The following is a 16,445-nucleotide window of genomic DNA, read 5'->3' on the forward strand; positions in this document are numbered from 1 at the left end:
TCCGGGTCTGAAAATGTTCAAACGCTTCTAAGATAGCAGTTCTTCCAGCTCACAATTGTGAGCCTGTATCAGCTATTCTAGTTAGATGTTGTCAAAAACAATCTTTACTCAAACAAATTTAAGATTTCTTTCAAATTGATTGCTCTAATGTTGCACTTTTTACAGTAATCGGGGGTCTAGGACAAAACCGAGACTGGCATCGGACTCAAAATTATGACATTGGTCGGAAAAAGTCATACGATTTGTCACACACGTTACCACAGTGAAATGTGTTCTCCGCATTTGACCCATCTCTTGCAGCAGTGAGCCGCAGCCAAGGAGCGGTGAGCTGCAGCCGTGCCGCGCTCGGGAATCATTTGATTAGTAGATTTGACCCCCCAATCCAACCCTTTGATGCTGAGTGCCAAGCAGGGAGGCATTGGGTCCCATTTTTACAGTCTTTGGTATGACCCGGCCGGGGATCGAACCCCCGACCTCCCAGTTTCAGGGCGGACACTCTTAACCACAAGGCCACTGTCTGGTCCAGTAGTTCTCAGAGTGGGTTCTAGGGACCCCCAGGGGTCCTACATTCATTGTAATGTTACATAAATTATGATGAACTTCTTTCTTTCAGATACTCAAGGCGTATGGCTTCTCTCCCGGCCCTCATATGGAGCGAGTCGACAGAGCGAGAACCGTCCACATCTCTCTGTCTGGGTTCCAGTCCGAAGAAGTGAGACTCACACCACTGATAAAGACGGCTCAAAGTGGGAACCTTGTTTTTTTATTATTATTGTTTGCTGCGGCAGCTTGTGTTCTATGCCAGGATAGTGGGTGCCTTAACCCATTCTGACCTGAGATCAGATTCTATAAATGTCTTCTACATCCTGACAGTTTTCGTTCTTCGATTAAAAAAAATTAGCAGATCTACAAGCTCATAGTGCGCCACCGAGTGGGATGTTAGTTAGTTTCATTTATTGTCCACGTGTGGGAATTCGTTTTCGGTCTCAACAGTAAAAAACAAACAGTTACAACAACAGCAACAACACTTAACACAATTATGCTTTTGTTCTTGCTTAATGTAAGTCGCTCTGGATTAAGAGCGTCTGCTAAATGCCTAAATTGTAAATTGTATTTTCTCATGGCAAAAAAAGTGCAGGACAACAGTGGCAAATACATTGGAAAAACAAACATATCTAGCGAGACATGGTATCATTTAGTGCCTTAATGGCATTTGGTATGAAGGAATTAATGAAAAGCAAAGCTTTTGCACACCTACAAACGACAGGTGCGTAGGAGAGGGTACGGTGTCCCAAAATTGAAAAAGGAAAAAACAACCGCACACTGTCTTCAAATGCAGTGACATTTATTAGGGAAATAGCAACGTTTCGGCCTATGCGGCCTTCATCAGGCTGTCTTTTTGAACACAAATGAGAAAGCATCCTTTTTGTAGGCTGTCTGGCCTAAAGGTAAGCCTATCAGAACAAGCGAAATGACATGACATCACTCAACTTAAAGCGGGACTGACACGCCTCTCGGGAAGCTATTAAGGCTATTAACGCTAGCATCTAGATTGTGACGTCAAGTCGGGCCAGCTCAATTTGACCAATAAAATTGATCTTGTATCTGGGCTAAATGGCAGAGCGGCTCTGGGCTCTGCGAGTTAGCGTTCCTGGTGGCTATCAACTCATGCTAGTGGTTTTGAGGTCACTTTTAGCTTCATAGCTGGGTTAAAGTTTGGTGGAAAAATTATTTTTTTATTATTTATTATTCGTTAGAATGATATTGAGTTGACGTGTAAATTTTAGCGTAAACTGTTGCATAATCGCAATTTCGCGTGACGGGTACCATCGTACCTATCTTGTCTATCTGTCTCCCCCCCGCTGACACGCCCTCAGCCGGCTAAGTGCTGAACAGGGCTCACGGAGCCCTGGAGCTTCACGTAACGTTACCACTGCCTGTGACTAACCTAACCTGAGTCCACCCCTCTCTCTCTCACACACACACACACACACACACACACACACACACACTCTCTCTCTCTCTCTCTCTCTCTCTCTCTCTCTCTCTCTCTCTCTCTCTCTCTCTCTCTCTCTCTCTCTCTCTCTCTCTCTCTCTCTCTCTCTCTCTCACACACACACACCGATATAGGGGCGGTCTCTCTCTCTCTCTCTCTCACACACACACACACACCAAGTTGATTCTATCGGTATGTTTTAGCCTGTGTGTATAGCTGTTGTGAACGCGAAGAGTTGTGTTTATTATTTACCAAGAAGAGCATCGGCTCTATCCGTCATCCATTGCAACTGCAAGACGGCGAGACGCGGTGTGTGTGTGTGTGTGTGTGTGTGTGAGAGAGACTATAGCTGGCCTGCTGCAGGGCAGGCAGTGAAGGTTCCTTCCTTCCTTGTGTTTGCAACATGGGGCTGCATGAATGAATGAGTGACAGCTCGTTACGTCTAATGCTCTACTGAATGAAGTGGAGGCTTTCCCAGCTATAGCCCTACCAAGCAGTTTTAGAGAAAATATTTTTATTTTTAAGACTGTGACCGCGGGTGACTATACCATTAAAAAACAACCGCTGTTCTGGTAGGGCAGACTAGCCTGCTAGCCCCATAATGGCCCTCTCCCTCTGCTCATTCTGGAGCTACAGAATGAGCGGAGGGAGAGGGCACATATGGGACATATGCATACCTGCATGAATGGGATGGGACATGGGGATCCGTAATCATCATGAATTGGGGCCGACACGGTTACTTACAGTGACTCATAATACCCAATTACGGATTACCCATACAATGTTTTTCACTCGTGAATTCTGTAGACAGTCTTGCCTACGTCAATTCCAAGGACAGGGCAGAGAGCGATTGGCTCGACTGTAATGAATAAATTGGACAGAGCAGCAGTAATTGGAATAAATAAATGCATGTTGTCTTGTGTTCTTATCTTCTCGGGGCTATTGTTAATGCATGTTCAAAATCAATCAGCAATTTGACCTAAATATTCCCATTTCATATTTATATTATGGCGACGAGTAGTCACTCATGACGGACAATCTGACATAATATAGGCAATGAAACGAAAGGCTATTAACGCTAGCATCTAGATTGTGACGTACTTACGGGCCAGCTCATGGTGAATGATTATGCAAACACTGTAAGTACTGTAAACACGTTTTCAATTTCAATAAATCGTGAGCAAATCTGTAAACATTAACAAACAAAGCAGACATTTTAATACTGTATTGAATAGTTTTTGTGCTTGTTACAGTTCTACAAAGTACAAACTATTAATTTAATACAGTTTTCGGACTCGGTGAGTTGTCTCCCTCTGAGACCCTAAAGAGAGAGAGAGAGAGAGAGAGATATACGGAGGGAGAGAAAAAAAAAAAAAAAAACCACCCCCACCTCCTCTCGCAATCTCCCCGTTCTGAAGTGCCTTGTGTCCGGCCAGAGTTCAAGGCTTACCGCGGCCCGCGATTCTCATGAATTCATTATGCATAAACAAACATTTCACATGTTCAAACAATGTTGTGTGTGTGTGTGTGTGTGTGTGTCTGCGTGTGTGTGTGTGTGTGAGAGAGAGAGAGAGAGAGAGAGAGGCGTCCCCCGTGTGTGCTTGTGCAGCCTGCACGAACAGAAGTCGAGGCGCTGTGCCCCCACTGCCCCGGCGGTGAGAGCCTGAGAGGGGGCTCAGACGGACTAGTCACGCGAAATTGCGATTATGTAACAGTTTACCCTAAAACGTACACGTCAACTCAATGTCATTGTAAGGAATAAATAAAAGCAATAAAATATTTTTTTAATGATATTTTCACCTAGTATGACGCAAAAGGTTACCTCAAAACCACTAGCCTTTAGTACGCTAGCCACTCAGCTCGGCTAGATGCTAGGTCACGTCAGAGCCTGAGATATAGTCACGTGTCGTTTGAAACTGTTTTCATTCAGACCACGTGATGTACCTTATCAGCAATGTTAATCTCGGGCCGGGACAGGTACTCATGTGGTTAAATGAGAACAAAAAAGTAATATAAAGAGCTCAATACACCCATGAAAAGTAATAAGAAAAAATCATTATAATCCAAATTAATCATGACAGTATACAAATGGTAATATTGTTAAATATAGTATACAAACATCATGATCAAGCAAACATATTGCAGGTTGAAACTTCATGAAAAACTGTCCCTGTGAAAGAGAAAAGGGAACAGTTTACAAGAGGTTAAAACCAGGTACAAAATCAAATCATCAACAATACAATAAGTTAAAAACTATATGGAGCAAACTAAAGGATAAAATCAAGGATCACAGCATGACATTTAATAAAAGTTCATCATTAAGGCCTCTAGGTGCCAATGTTTGGAGTGTGAAGATCCAGAATGCTTTTTGTTCTCATTTAACCACATGAGTACCTGTCACCTTAAGTTGAGTGATGTCATGTCATTTCGTTTGTTCTGATAGGCTTACCTTTAGGCCAGACAGCCTACAAAAAGGATGCTTTCTCATTTGTGTTCAAAAAGATAGCCTGATGAAGGCCGCATAGGCCGAAACGTTGCTATTTCCCTAATAAATGTCACTACATTTGAAGACAGTATGAAGGAATTAAAAGACTTTGTGCCGTCTACCCAGAGGGAAGTAGTTTGAACTCCCTGCATAGTTCAGTCTGTCCTAATAATGGAAACGGATATTCTCTCCAGTCTCCAGTTTTCCTCGTGACAGGCTGTATATTTAGGTAAAATTTTTACATCTTTACGTAGCACATGAATACACCTTACATGACGTAAATGTAAGGTTCTATAAAGTAACAATATAATTCTGGGGTGCCGTGGAATAGAAGACGTTATTTACAGGGCTGACCAGATCCAAAAAGGGTTTGAGAACCCACTGATCTATGCAGCAGTGTTGTTTTTGGCAGCAAATTTCTATTTTAGTTTAGTCATAGTCTTTGGACTGAAACTTCATTTAGTTTTTGTCATATTTTAGTCACCTGGAATGTCTTAGTGTTAGTCTAGTTTTGACGGGCCTTGATGCCGTCAAGTGTTTTTACATTTGCTGAAAATAGCCGATCTACAAGCTCACAACGCGTCGCGCTGCGACGCGCTGTGAGCTTGTAGATCGGCTATTTTCAGCATGCAACCAACGTGTAAAATTACTTGTATATTATCTCTTGTCCCTTATCACTAATCCCTTCCTAACATTTTAGTCTAGTTTATATTTGTCGACGAAATAGTCAGTATATTTAGTCTTAGTTTTAGTCATCGTAGCTTAATTTTCATTTAGTTTCCATTCGTTTTTGTCAGTGAAAAAAAGTAGTCGAGGAAAACAACACTGCTATGCAGTGTATCTGAAAGTGATTCAAGCAGCAGGACCTCTGTCATATTGGGGCCGATGCAGTGTTTGGGACCGTACCTATGTTCCCTCAGCCCTATGTTCCCTCGGGTCCGCGTCAATATGCCGACGGTCCGATCGACAACCTACCTCAAACCCTCACCCTAACCCTAACCTCCCCCGGGGCAGACACCTAAACCTAACCACCCACCCTCTCCCGACCCCCAGCGCACCTCGGACCAATGCTCCTTCTGAGGGAACATAGGGCTGAGGGAACATAGGTATGACCCCCAGTGGGGGTGGCTCTGGGATTGATCTACAGCGTGTCTGTGAATAGTGTTGTTTCTGCTGTTGGAAGCATAGACTGTAAAAAAATATATGGACAAAGCGTTCTCCGGGTCTGAAAATGTTCAAACGCTTCCAAGATAGCAGTTCTTCCAGCTCACAATTGTGAGCCTGTATCAGCTATTCTAGTTAGATGTTGTCAAAAACAATCTTTACTCAAACAAATTTAAGATTTCTTTCAAATTGATTGCTCTAATGTTGCACTTTTTACAGTAATCGGGGGTCTAGGACAAAACCGAGACTGGCATCGGACTCAAAATTATGACATTGGTCGGAAAAAGTCAAAGTCATACGATTTGTCACACACGTTACCACAGTGAAATGTGTTCTCCGCATTTGACCCATCTCTTGCAGCAGTGAGCCGCAGCCAAGGAGCGGTGAGCTGCAGCCGTGCCGCGCTCGGGAATCATTTGATTAGTAGATTTGACCCCCCAATCCAACCCTTTGATGCTGAGTGCCAGGCAGGGAGGCATTGGGTCCCATTTTTGTATATCTGTATGTACTGTTAACTGCTTAACAGTTTTTGTATTGAGTTGTACTTGAAAGTACTGTAATTCTGCAAACTGTTAATAAATCAATCAATCAATGATGTGTCCTCTCTTGCAGGTGGACGCTGCCTGCCGCCTGCGGGCTTGATCAGTTGTCTCGGTGATCATGACTGCCGTCCTTTTAGGAATCAGTATGGTCTTACAGGGCTCCGGCCCTACCTGGTTGGATGTGGCTGTCGGTTGTTTAGGCTTCGGCCCTCGCCCGCCTGTGCTGCATTCTCTCTTTGCCCTGCCCGCGTGGGCTCAAGGCCCCTTAAGCAGTTCCCCAACCCGTGCTCTTTTGGGTGCGGAGCGGGGCTTTCTGCTTCCTCTTGGTGGTATTTCCGAACTTTGCCCGTAAGGGTTGTCGATGGATGCGAGGGGCGCTCTCGTTGCTTGATCCGGCATGCCGTCCATGGATCCGCCTGCCCGCCATGGCGGGTGGGGGACCCATGGGCTTGCGTGGGGGTCGGTGCGGGGGCGTCCGCCTTGTTCGATCGGCAGTTCGCCTCGTTTCGGTCGGGGGGAAGAGCACGGTGTCAACCCGCATGAAGTCTGCATGTTTGCTAGGATCTTCGGATCGCAGGCAACGTTTGTGGCGCACCCTCTTAGAGGGCAGTGCGGGGACCTAACGTTCACTGCAACCCTTTGGGCTCTGCAGGGGCGCCTTACGCTCGTAACCCGATTCGAGAAAGGCTCCTCCGTTGGGAGGGGAATATACCACCAATCTAGGGCTCCGGCCCGCCCGGGCTGTGCTTGGCTGGCGGGCGTCTGGGCTACGGCCCTCGCCCGTCGTCAGTACCGCACGGGGGTGAACTGTAACTTCGGCCGTATGGACCCTCACAACCCCATGCCTGCTCCACCAGAGAGTCCCCGTCAGGGGAAAAGAAGTGGAGCGGGGGTGACTGAGCACGCTGTCGTCCCCTCTTGGCGGACGCCCCCGGCTACGTCGGGGGCGTCTCTCTTAGGGGACTGATCGAGCCCGTGGCGCGCTCGATCAGGGGAAGCCGGACCCTCCTGTCACGAGGGCTCCCGGCCATCCCCGAGCGTGCTAGATTGGCGTGCTCGGCATGGATGCCCTCTGTGAGGACAAGGCCTACGGCCGAGACGCCTAACCTGAGATAGGAAACGAGGTCCACCGGACGAGGAGGAAAGAAAGGCCTTCAAACGGTTCAACAACAGGTGAGCCAAGCGCACGCACGCACGCACTTGCTCCCTTAAAAGGGAAAAGAAACATACACAGTACAGTGAGGGGGGGGGGAATTCAGATTTTACGGGGGCCAGTTTCGAATTGCAGCCGTCCGTATAGGTGCCCTTTGAGAGCAGTTTTGAAGGAGTCAAGGGATTCACATGTCTTAATGACTGTTGGTAGGGCGTTCCCCATTTGGCATAGGAGCGAAATTAATTTAGTCCCTTGTTTGTGCCGAATCTGGGTTGTACATGGTTTGTTGCACTCCCTCTGGTGTTGTGGGTGTGTATGTTTAGGCTATTTCTTTGAATTGTCTTGGCTTTCTCTAAAGAATGATTATACTTAGTCGGGTGCCAGTGTTGCGCACATGAAAATAGCAGATCTACAAGCTTTGTAGATCGGCTATTTTCAGGGCAGTAGCCAGGCATAAATAACCCTAAAGCATGTAGCTGATACAGTCGAACCCTACAGTAAGAAGATATGTTAAATATATTGATTAACCTGAGGACGATTCTACAAATGCCTTCTAAATCATGACCGTTTTCTGAAAAACCCTATGTTTCTATATCAGTGGTTCTCAAACTATTTCATGTCAAGGACCCCTAGAATTATCTGCATTTGGTCGTGGACCCCCATCTGAAAACATGTTGTTCCAGGGACCTCCCCACTCCCCAGAAGCAAAGATTTGAGTTAAAAACTTTGGCTCTGAAAGAATATATATTCAAAGATTTGCGCCACATTTTTAGGATTTTTCAAAAATAGCAGACCTACAAGCTCGTAGCGTGGCACTCTGTGCCATGCTACGAGGTTGTAGATCTGCTATTTTTCAATAGCTAAAGTACAACATAATGCTTAAAACACCTGCAGTGTTCTATTAGACTAAGAGTAACGTTAACTCCATAGACGCATATAAAAACAGAAAAAGCAAAAAAAAAGAAGAAAGAAGTTTACTTGTTTTTTTAATCATTTTTGTATTTATTTTTTTTCTTTTAAAGGAAAAGAATGGCTGGTATCCTGGAACGACAGCGGTACAGGGTGGGAGAGGTTCAGATGTGATCAGGTGTGTAGGGTGACCCTGCCTTTGGGAGATGGGCTAGTTAGGCTGACCCTACACACTCCCTCAGGCATGCCGGAAGGTCCCCTTCCGCGCGTGTGATGATCGGACTTCGCTGTCTGTTGTCCACGCGGCCCTTAACACCTGCCATCTCGTCTGGAAGTCCCCTGGTTGTCTCCGGTTCCAACTCCGATGGTCATCACTGACACCACTGTCATCAGTGGGTGTCAGACAGCTCAGGGTACGGAGCTCGTTTATCATTTTATGTGCCGCTTGTGTTGAATGCTGTGATCATGGATGTGAATTCTGTGATCATGGATGTGATTCAAGCTGCGTGTGTTGAATGCTGTGATTCTGGATGTGATTCAAGCTGCGTGTGTTGAATGCTGTGATTCTGGATGTGATTCAAGCTGCGTGTGTTGAATGCTGTGATTATGGATGTGATTCAAGCTGCGTGTGTTGAATGCTGTGATTATGGATGTGATTAAAGCTGCGTGTGTTGAATGCTGTGATCATGGATGTGATTCAAGCTGTGTGTTGAATGATGTGATTATGGATGTGATTCAAGCTGTGTGTTGAATGATGTGATTATGGATGTGCACCTCTCACAGACCAAAACACACAGGGACGGACTCAGGCTCATTTGCACACACATTTTGTCTGTGTGTGTGTGTGTGTGTGTGGGCGTGCCCGCTTGGGCAACGTGTGACCACTTCAAAGGAGGAAGAGAGAGAAAGGCGCTGACACTTGTTTACTTTTCAGTTAGACATATGCCAGTATGTTAAAGTTTAAAGAACCAGTTTAAACCAACCCAGTCTTCGTTAAAGACAAAGGGATCGGTTTTGCCCGCCAAATCAATTAAGGGCTACCTCCTTTAATATAATTCGAATACCAAAAGTTAGTTCGCTCTCTTAAAAACTTCTGACCTCGGCGGACGGTCGCAACTCAAGATACGGACCAGCCCAACGCCGGGTGTTACACACGGACAGAGGAATCTCGGATTTAGAGGATCCATTCCATATAGAATCTCTGAGCCTCCGTGGTCTAACATTTGTTATTTTATAACTAAAACAGTCGTGTATTTTCTAGTTACACACGAACTAAGCAAAGCAACGGATCCTGAATCATTGTCTCGGTTCCTCATATGGAAGCTGCATAGTTGGGTTTGTGTATGTCTTTCTTTCTTAGGACGGAGATCAAGGTAGACGCCGTTGAAAGGCTCAACACAAGCCAATGCCCCTAGAGATCCATCACAAAGCTTCCCTCAGGGCGCCCAGCAAGCCAGCTAGCCAGCAAGCCCGCCCAGTCAGCCAACGCAGCCAGCCAGCTCCGCAAGTCAGCCAGTGTAGAAAGTCAGGCTGCAAAGTCAGCGCACATCAGCCCTTGCAGTCAGCCATTGCAGCCATACCAGCCTTTCTCAGTCAGCTCAGCCAGGCCTCACTCGAGGCCTGGCTCTCTGTCTGCCTGGCCCGGTCTGACCCGCCCTGCCTTGCAGCAATAGAACCAGCCGGGCTGACAAGCCAGCCAGCTCAGAATGCTAGCTCAGCAAGCCAGCCCAGACTGGCCAGCTGCGCTAGCTTGCTGAGCTCTTATTCTGAGCTGGCTGGCTTGCCACTCCGGCTTGTTCTGTTGCTGCAAGGCAGGGCGGGTCAGACCGGGCCAGGCAGACAGAGAGCCAGGCCTCGAGAGAGGTCTGGCTGAGCTGACTGAGCAAGGCTGGTATGGCTGCAATGGTTGACTGCAAGGGCTGATGTGCGCTGGCTTGGCAGCCTGACTTTCTACACTGGCTGACTGGCGGAGCTGGCTGGCTGCGTGAGCGTAGCCTCTCTCTCTCCCTCTCTCTCCATTTTTCTCTTTATCTCTCATTTCTCTTTGACGAGACAAGTCCACTTCTTACTTCTTATTTTTCTTCTGCATTGTGTTTTATGAATACTGCCAAAGATCTCGGCGGATCGTACGTGGTAGATAACTTGAAATGGGAAATTCACCTTGACTATCAATCCATATATGACCAGGCCTCATTGAACCCTGTACACTCAAGACGTGCTCCATATGTGACCAGGCCTCATCGAACCCTGTACACTCAAGACGTGCTCCATATGTGACCAGGCCTCATCGAACCCTGTACACTCAAGACGTGCTCCATATGTGACCAGGCCTCATCGAACCCTGTACACTCAAGACGTGCTCCATATGTGACCAGGCCTCATCGAACCCTGTACACTCAAGACGTGCTCCATATGTGACCAGGCCTCATCGAACCCTGTACACTCAAGACGTGCTCCATATGTGACCAGGCCTCATCGAACCCTGTACACTCAAGACGTGCTCCATATGTGACCAGGCCTCATCGAACCCTGTACACTCAAGACGTGCTCCATATGTGACCAGGCCTCATCGAACCCTGTACACTCAAGACGTGCTCCATATGTGACCAGGCCTCATCGAACCCTGTACACTCAAGACGTGCTCCATATGTGACCAGGCCTCATCGAACCCTGTACACTCAAGACGTGCTCCATATGTGACCAGGCCTCATCGAACCCTGTACACTCAAGACGTGCTCCATGTGTGACCAGGCCTCATCGAACCCTGTACACTCAAGACGTGCTCCATATGTGACCAGGCCTCATCGAACCCTGTACACTCAAGACGTGCTCCATATGTGACCAGGCCTCATCGAACCCTGTACACTCAAGACGTGATGTATAGCTTATATGTATAGTTTCATTATAGATATTCCACTGTTACTTTCTTAGCTTACGCATGTTTCATGATAAATGTCTTTATGTGATGTATTCCCATGCTTTTTGTTCTTGCTTAATGTAAGTCGCTCTCGATTAAGAGCGTCTGCTAAATGCCTAAATTGTAAATAGTAAATTGTAAGACGTGCTCCATATGTGACCAGGCCTCATCGAACCCTGTACACTCAAGACGTGCTCCATATGTGACCAGGCCTCATCGAACCCTGTACACTCAAGACGTGCTCCATATGTGACCAGGCCTCATCGAACCCTGTACACTCAAGACGTGCTCCATATGTGACCAGGCCTCATCGAACCCTGTACACTCAAGACGTGCTCCATATGTGACCAGGCCTCATCGAACCCTGTACACTCAAGACGTGCTCCATATGTGACCAGGCCTCATCGAACCCTGTACACTCGAGACGTGCTCCATATGTGACCAGGCCTCATCGAACCCTGTACACTCGAGACGTGCTCCATATGTGACCAGGCCTCATCGAACCCTGTACACTCGAGACGTGCTCCATATGTGACCAGGCCTCATCGAACCCTGTACACTCGAGACGTGCTCCATATGTGACCAGGCCTCATCGAACCCTGTACACTCAAGACGTGCTCCATATGTGACCAGGCCTCATCGAACCCTGTACACTCAAGACGTGCTCCATATGTGACCAGGCCTCATCGAACCCTGTACACTCAAGACGTGCTCCATATGTGACCAGGCCTCATCGAACCCTGTACACTCAAGACGTGCTCCATATGTGACCAGGCCTCATCGAACCCTGTACACTCAAGACGTGATGTATAGCTTATATGTATAGTTTCATTATAGATATTCCACTGTTACTTTCTTAGCTTACGCATGTTTCATGATAAATGTCTTTATGTGATGTATTCCCATGCTTTTTGTTCTTGCTTAATGTAAGTCGCTCTCGATTAAGAGCGTCTGCTAAATGCCTAAATTGTAAATTGTAAGACGTGCTCCATATGTGACCAGGCCTCATCGAACCCTGTACACTCAAGACGTGCTCCATATGTGACCAGGCCTCATCGAACCCTGTACACTCAAGACGTGCTCCATATGTGACCAGGCCTCATCGAACCCTGTACACAAGACGTGCTCCATATGTGACCAGGCCTCATCGAACCCTGTACACTCAAGACGTGCTCCATATGTGACCAGGCCTCATCGAACCCTGTACACTCAAGACGTGCTCCATATGTGACCAGGCCTCATCGAACCCTGTACACTCAAGACGTGCTCCATATGTGACCAGGCCTCATCGAACCCTGTACACTCAAGACGTGCTCCATATGTGACCAGGCCTCATCGAACCCTGTACACTCAAGACGTGCTCCATATGTGACCAGGCCTCATCGAACCCTGTACACTCAAGACGTGCTCCATATGTGACCAGGCCTCATCGAACCCTGTACACTCAAGACGTGCTCCATATGTGACCAGGCCTCATCGAACCCTGTACACTCAAGACGTGCTCCATATGTGACCAGGCCTCATCGAACCCTGTACACTCAAGACGTGCTCCATATGTGACCAGGCCTCATCGAACCCTGTACACTCAAGACGTGCTCCATATGTGACCAGGCCTCATCGAACCCTGTACACTCAAGACGTGCTCCATATGTGACCAGGCCTCATCGAACCCTGTACACTCAAGACGTGCTCCATATGTGACCAGGCCTCATCGAACCCTGTACACTCAAGACGTGCTCCATATGTGACCAGGCCTCATCGAACCCTGTACACTCAAGACGTGCTCCATATGTGACCAGGCCTCATCGAACCCTGTACACTCAAGACGTGCTCCATATGTGACCAGGCCTCATCGAACCCTGTACACTCAAGACGTGATGTATAGCTTATATGTATAGTTTCATTATAGATATTCCACTGTTACTTTCTTAGCTTACGCATGTTTCATGATAAATGTCTTTATGTGATGTATTCCCATGCTTTTTGTTCTTGCTTAATGTAAGTCGCTCTCGATTAAGAGCGTCTGCTAAATGCCTAAATTGTAAATTGTAAATTGTAAGACGTGCTCCATATGTGACCAGGCCTCATCGAACCCTGTACACTCAAGACGTGCTCCATATGTGACCAGGCCTCATCGAACCCTGTACACTCAAGACGTGCTCCATATGTGACCAGGCCTCATCGAACCCTGTACACTCAAGACGTGCTCCATATGTGACCAGGCCTCATCGAACCCTGTACACTCAAGACGTGCTCCATATGTGACCAGGCCTCATCGAACCCTGTACACTCAAGACGTGCTCCATATGTGACCAGGCCTCATCGAACCCTGTACACTCAAGACGTGCTCCATATGTGACCAGGCCTCATCGAACCCTGTACACTCAAGACGTGCTCCATATGTGACCAGGCCTCATCGAACCCTGTACACTCAAGACGTGCTCCATATGTGACCAGGCCTCATCGAACCCTGTACACTCAAGACGTGCTCCATATGTGACCAGGCCTCATCGAACCCTGTACACTCAAGACGTGCTCCATATGTGACCAGGCCTCATCGAACCCTGTACACTCAAGACATGCTCCATATGTGACCAGGCCTCATCGAACCCTGTACACTCAAGACGTGCTCCATATGTGACCAGGCCTCATCGAACCCTGTACACTCAAGACGTGCTCCATATGTGACCAGGCCTCATCGAACCCTGTACACTCAAGACGTGCTCCATATGTGACCAGGCCTCATCGAACCCTGTACACTCAAGACGTGCTCCATATGTGACCAGGCCTCATCGAACCCTGTACACTCAAGACGTGCTCCATATGTGACCAGGCCTCATCGAACCCTGTACACTCAAGACGTGCTCCATATGTGACCAGGCCTCATCGAACCCTGTACACTCAAGACGTGCTCCATATGTGACCAGGCCTCATCGAACCCTGTACACTCAAGACGTGCTCCATATGTGACCAGGCCTCATCGAACCCTGTACACTCAAGACGTGCTCCATATGTGACCAGGCCTCATCGAACCCTGTACACTCAAGACGTGCTCCATATGTGACCAGGCCTCATCGAACCCTGTACACTCAAGACGTGCTCCATATGTGACCAGGCCTCATCGAACCCTGTACACTCAAGACGTGCTCCATATGTGACCAGGCCTCATCGAACCCTGTACACTCAAGACGTGCTCCATATGTGACCAGGCCTCATCGAACCCTGTACACTCAAGACGTGCTCCATATGTGACCAGGCCTCATCGAACCCTGTACACTCAAGACGTGCTCCATATGTGACCAGGCCTCATCGAACCCTGTACACTCAAGACGTGCTCCATATGTGACCAGGCCTCATCGAACCCTGTACACTCAAGACGTGCTCCATATGTGACCAGGCCTCATCGAACCCTGTACACTCAAGACGTGCTCCATATGTGACCAGGCCTCATCGAACCCTGTACACTCAAGACGTGCTCCATATGTGACCAGGCCTCATCGAACCCTGTACACTCAAGACGTGCTCCATATGTGACCAGGCCTCATCGAACCCTGTACACTCAAGACGTGCTCCATATGTGACCAGGCCTCATCGAACCCTGTACACTCAAGACGTGCTCCATATGTGACCAGGCCTCATCGAACCCTGTACACTCAAGACGTGCTCCATATGTGACCAGGCCTCATCGAACCCTGTACACTCAAGACGTGCTCCATATGTGACCAGGCCTCATCGAACCCTGTACACTCAAGACGTGATGTATAGCTTATATGTATAGTTTCATTATAGATATTCCACTGTTACTTTCTTAGCTTACGCATGTTTCATGATAAATGTCTTTATGTGATGTATTCCCATGCTTTTTGTTCTTGCTTAATGTAAGTCGCTCTCGATTAAGAGCGTCTGCTAAATGCCTAAATTGTAAATTGTAAGACGTGCTCCATATGTGACCAGGCCTCATCGAACCCTGTACACTCAAGACGTGCTCCATATGTGACCAGGCCTCATCGAACCCTGTACACTCAAGACGTGCTCCATATGTGACCAGGCCTCATCGAACCCTGTACACTCAAGACGTGCTCCATATGTGACCAGGCCTCATCGAACCCTGTACACTCGACGTGCTCCATATGTGACCAGGCCTCATCGAACCCTGTACACTCAAGACGTGCTCCATATGTGACCAGGCCTCATCGAACCCTGTACACTCAAGACGTGCTCCATATGTGACCAGGCCTCATCGAACCCTGTACACTCAAGACGTGCTCCATATGTGACCAGGCCTCATCGAACCCTGTACACTCAAGACGTGCTCCATATGTGACCAGGCCTCATCGAACCCTGTACACTCAAGACGTGCTCCATATGTGACCAGGCCTCATCGAACCCTGTACACTCAAGACGTGCTCCATATGTGACCAGGCCTCATCGAACCCTGTACACTCGAGACGTGCTCCATATGTGACCAGGCCTCATCGAACCCTGTACACTCGAGACGTGCTCCATATGTGACCAGGCCTCATCGAACCCTGTACACTCGAGACGTGCTCCATATGTGACCAGGCCTCATCGAACCCTGTACACTCGAGACGTGCTCCATATGTGACCAGGCCTCATCGAACCCTGTACACTCGAGACGTGCTCCATATGTGACCAGGCCTCATCGAACCCTGTACACTCAAGACGTGCTCCATATGTGACTAGGCCTCATCGAACCCTGTACACTCAAGACGTGCTCCATATGTGACCAGGCCTCATCGAACCCTGTACACTCGAGACGTGCTCCATATGTGACCAGGCCTCATCGAACCCTGTACACTCGAGACGTGCTCCATATGTGACCAGGCCTCATCGAACCCTGTACACTCAAGACGTGCTCCATATGTGACCAGGCCTCATCGAACCCTGTACACTCAAGACGTGCTCCATATGTGACCAGGCCTCATCGAACCCTGTACACTCAAGACGTGCTCCATATGTGACCAGGCCTCATCGAACCCTGTACACTCAAGACGTGCTCCATATGTGACCAGGCCTCATCGAACCCTGTACACTCAAGACGTGATGTATAGCTTATATGTATAGTTTCATTATAGATATTCCACTGTTACTTTCTTAGCTTACGCATGTTTCATGATAAATGTCTTTATGTGATGTATTCCCATGCTTTTTGTTCTTGCTTAATGTAAGTCGCTCTCGATTAAGAGCGTCTGCTAAATGCCTAAATTGTAAATTGTAAATTGTAAGACGTGCTCCATATGTGACCAGGCCTCATCGAA

Source organism: Protomyctophum bolini (assembly GCF_963924005.1).
Source record: "Protomyctophum bolini genome assembly, chromosome: 10".
Classification (NCBI taxonomy): domain Eukaryota; kingdom Metazoa; phylum Chordata; class Actinopteri; order Myctophiformes; family Myctophidae; genus Protomyctophum; species Protomyctophum bolini.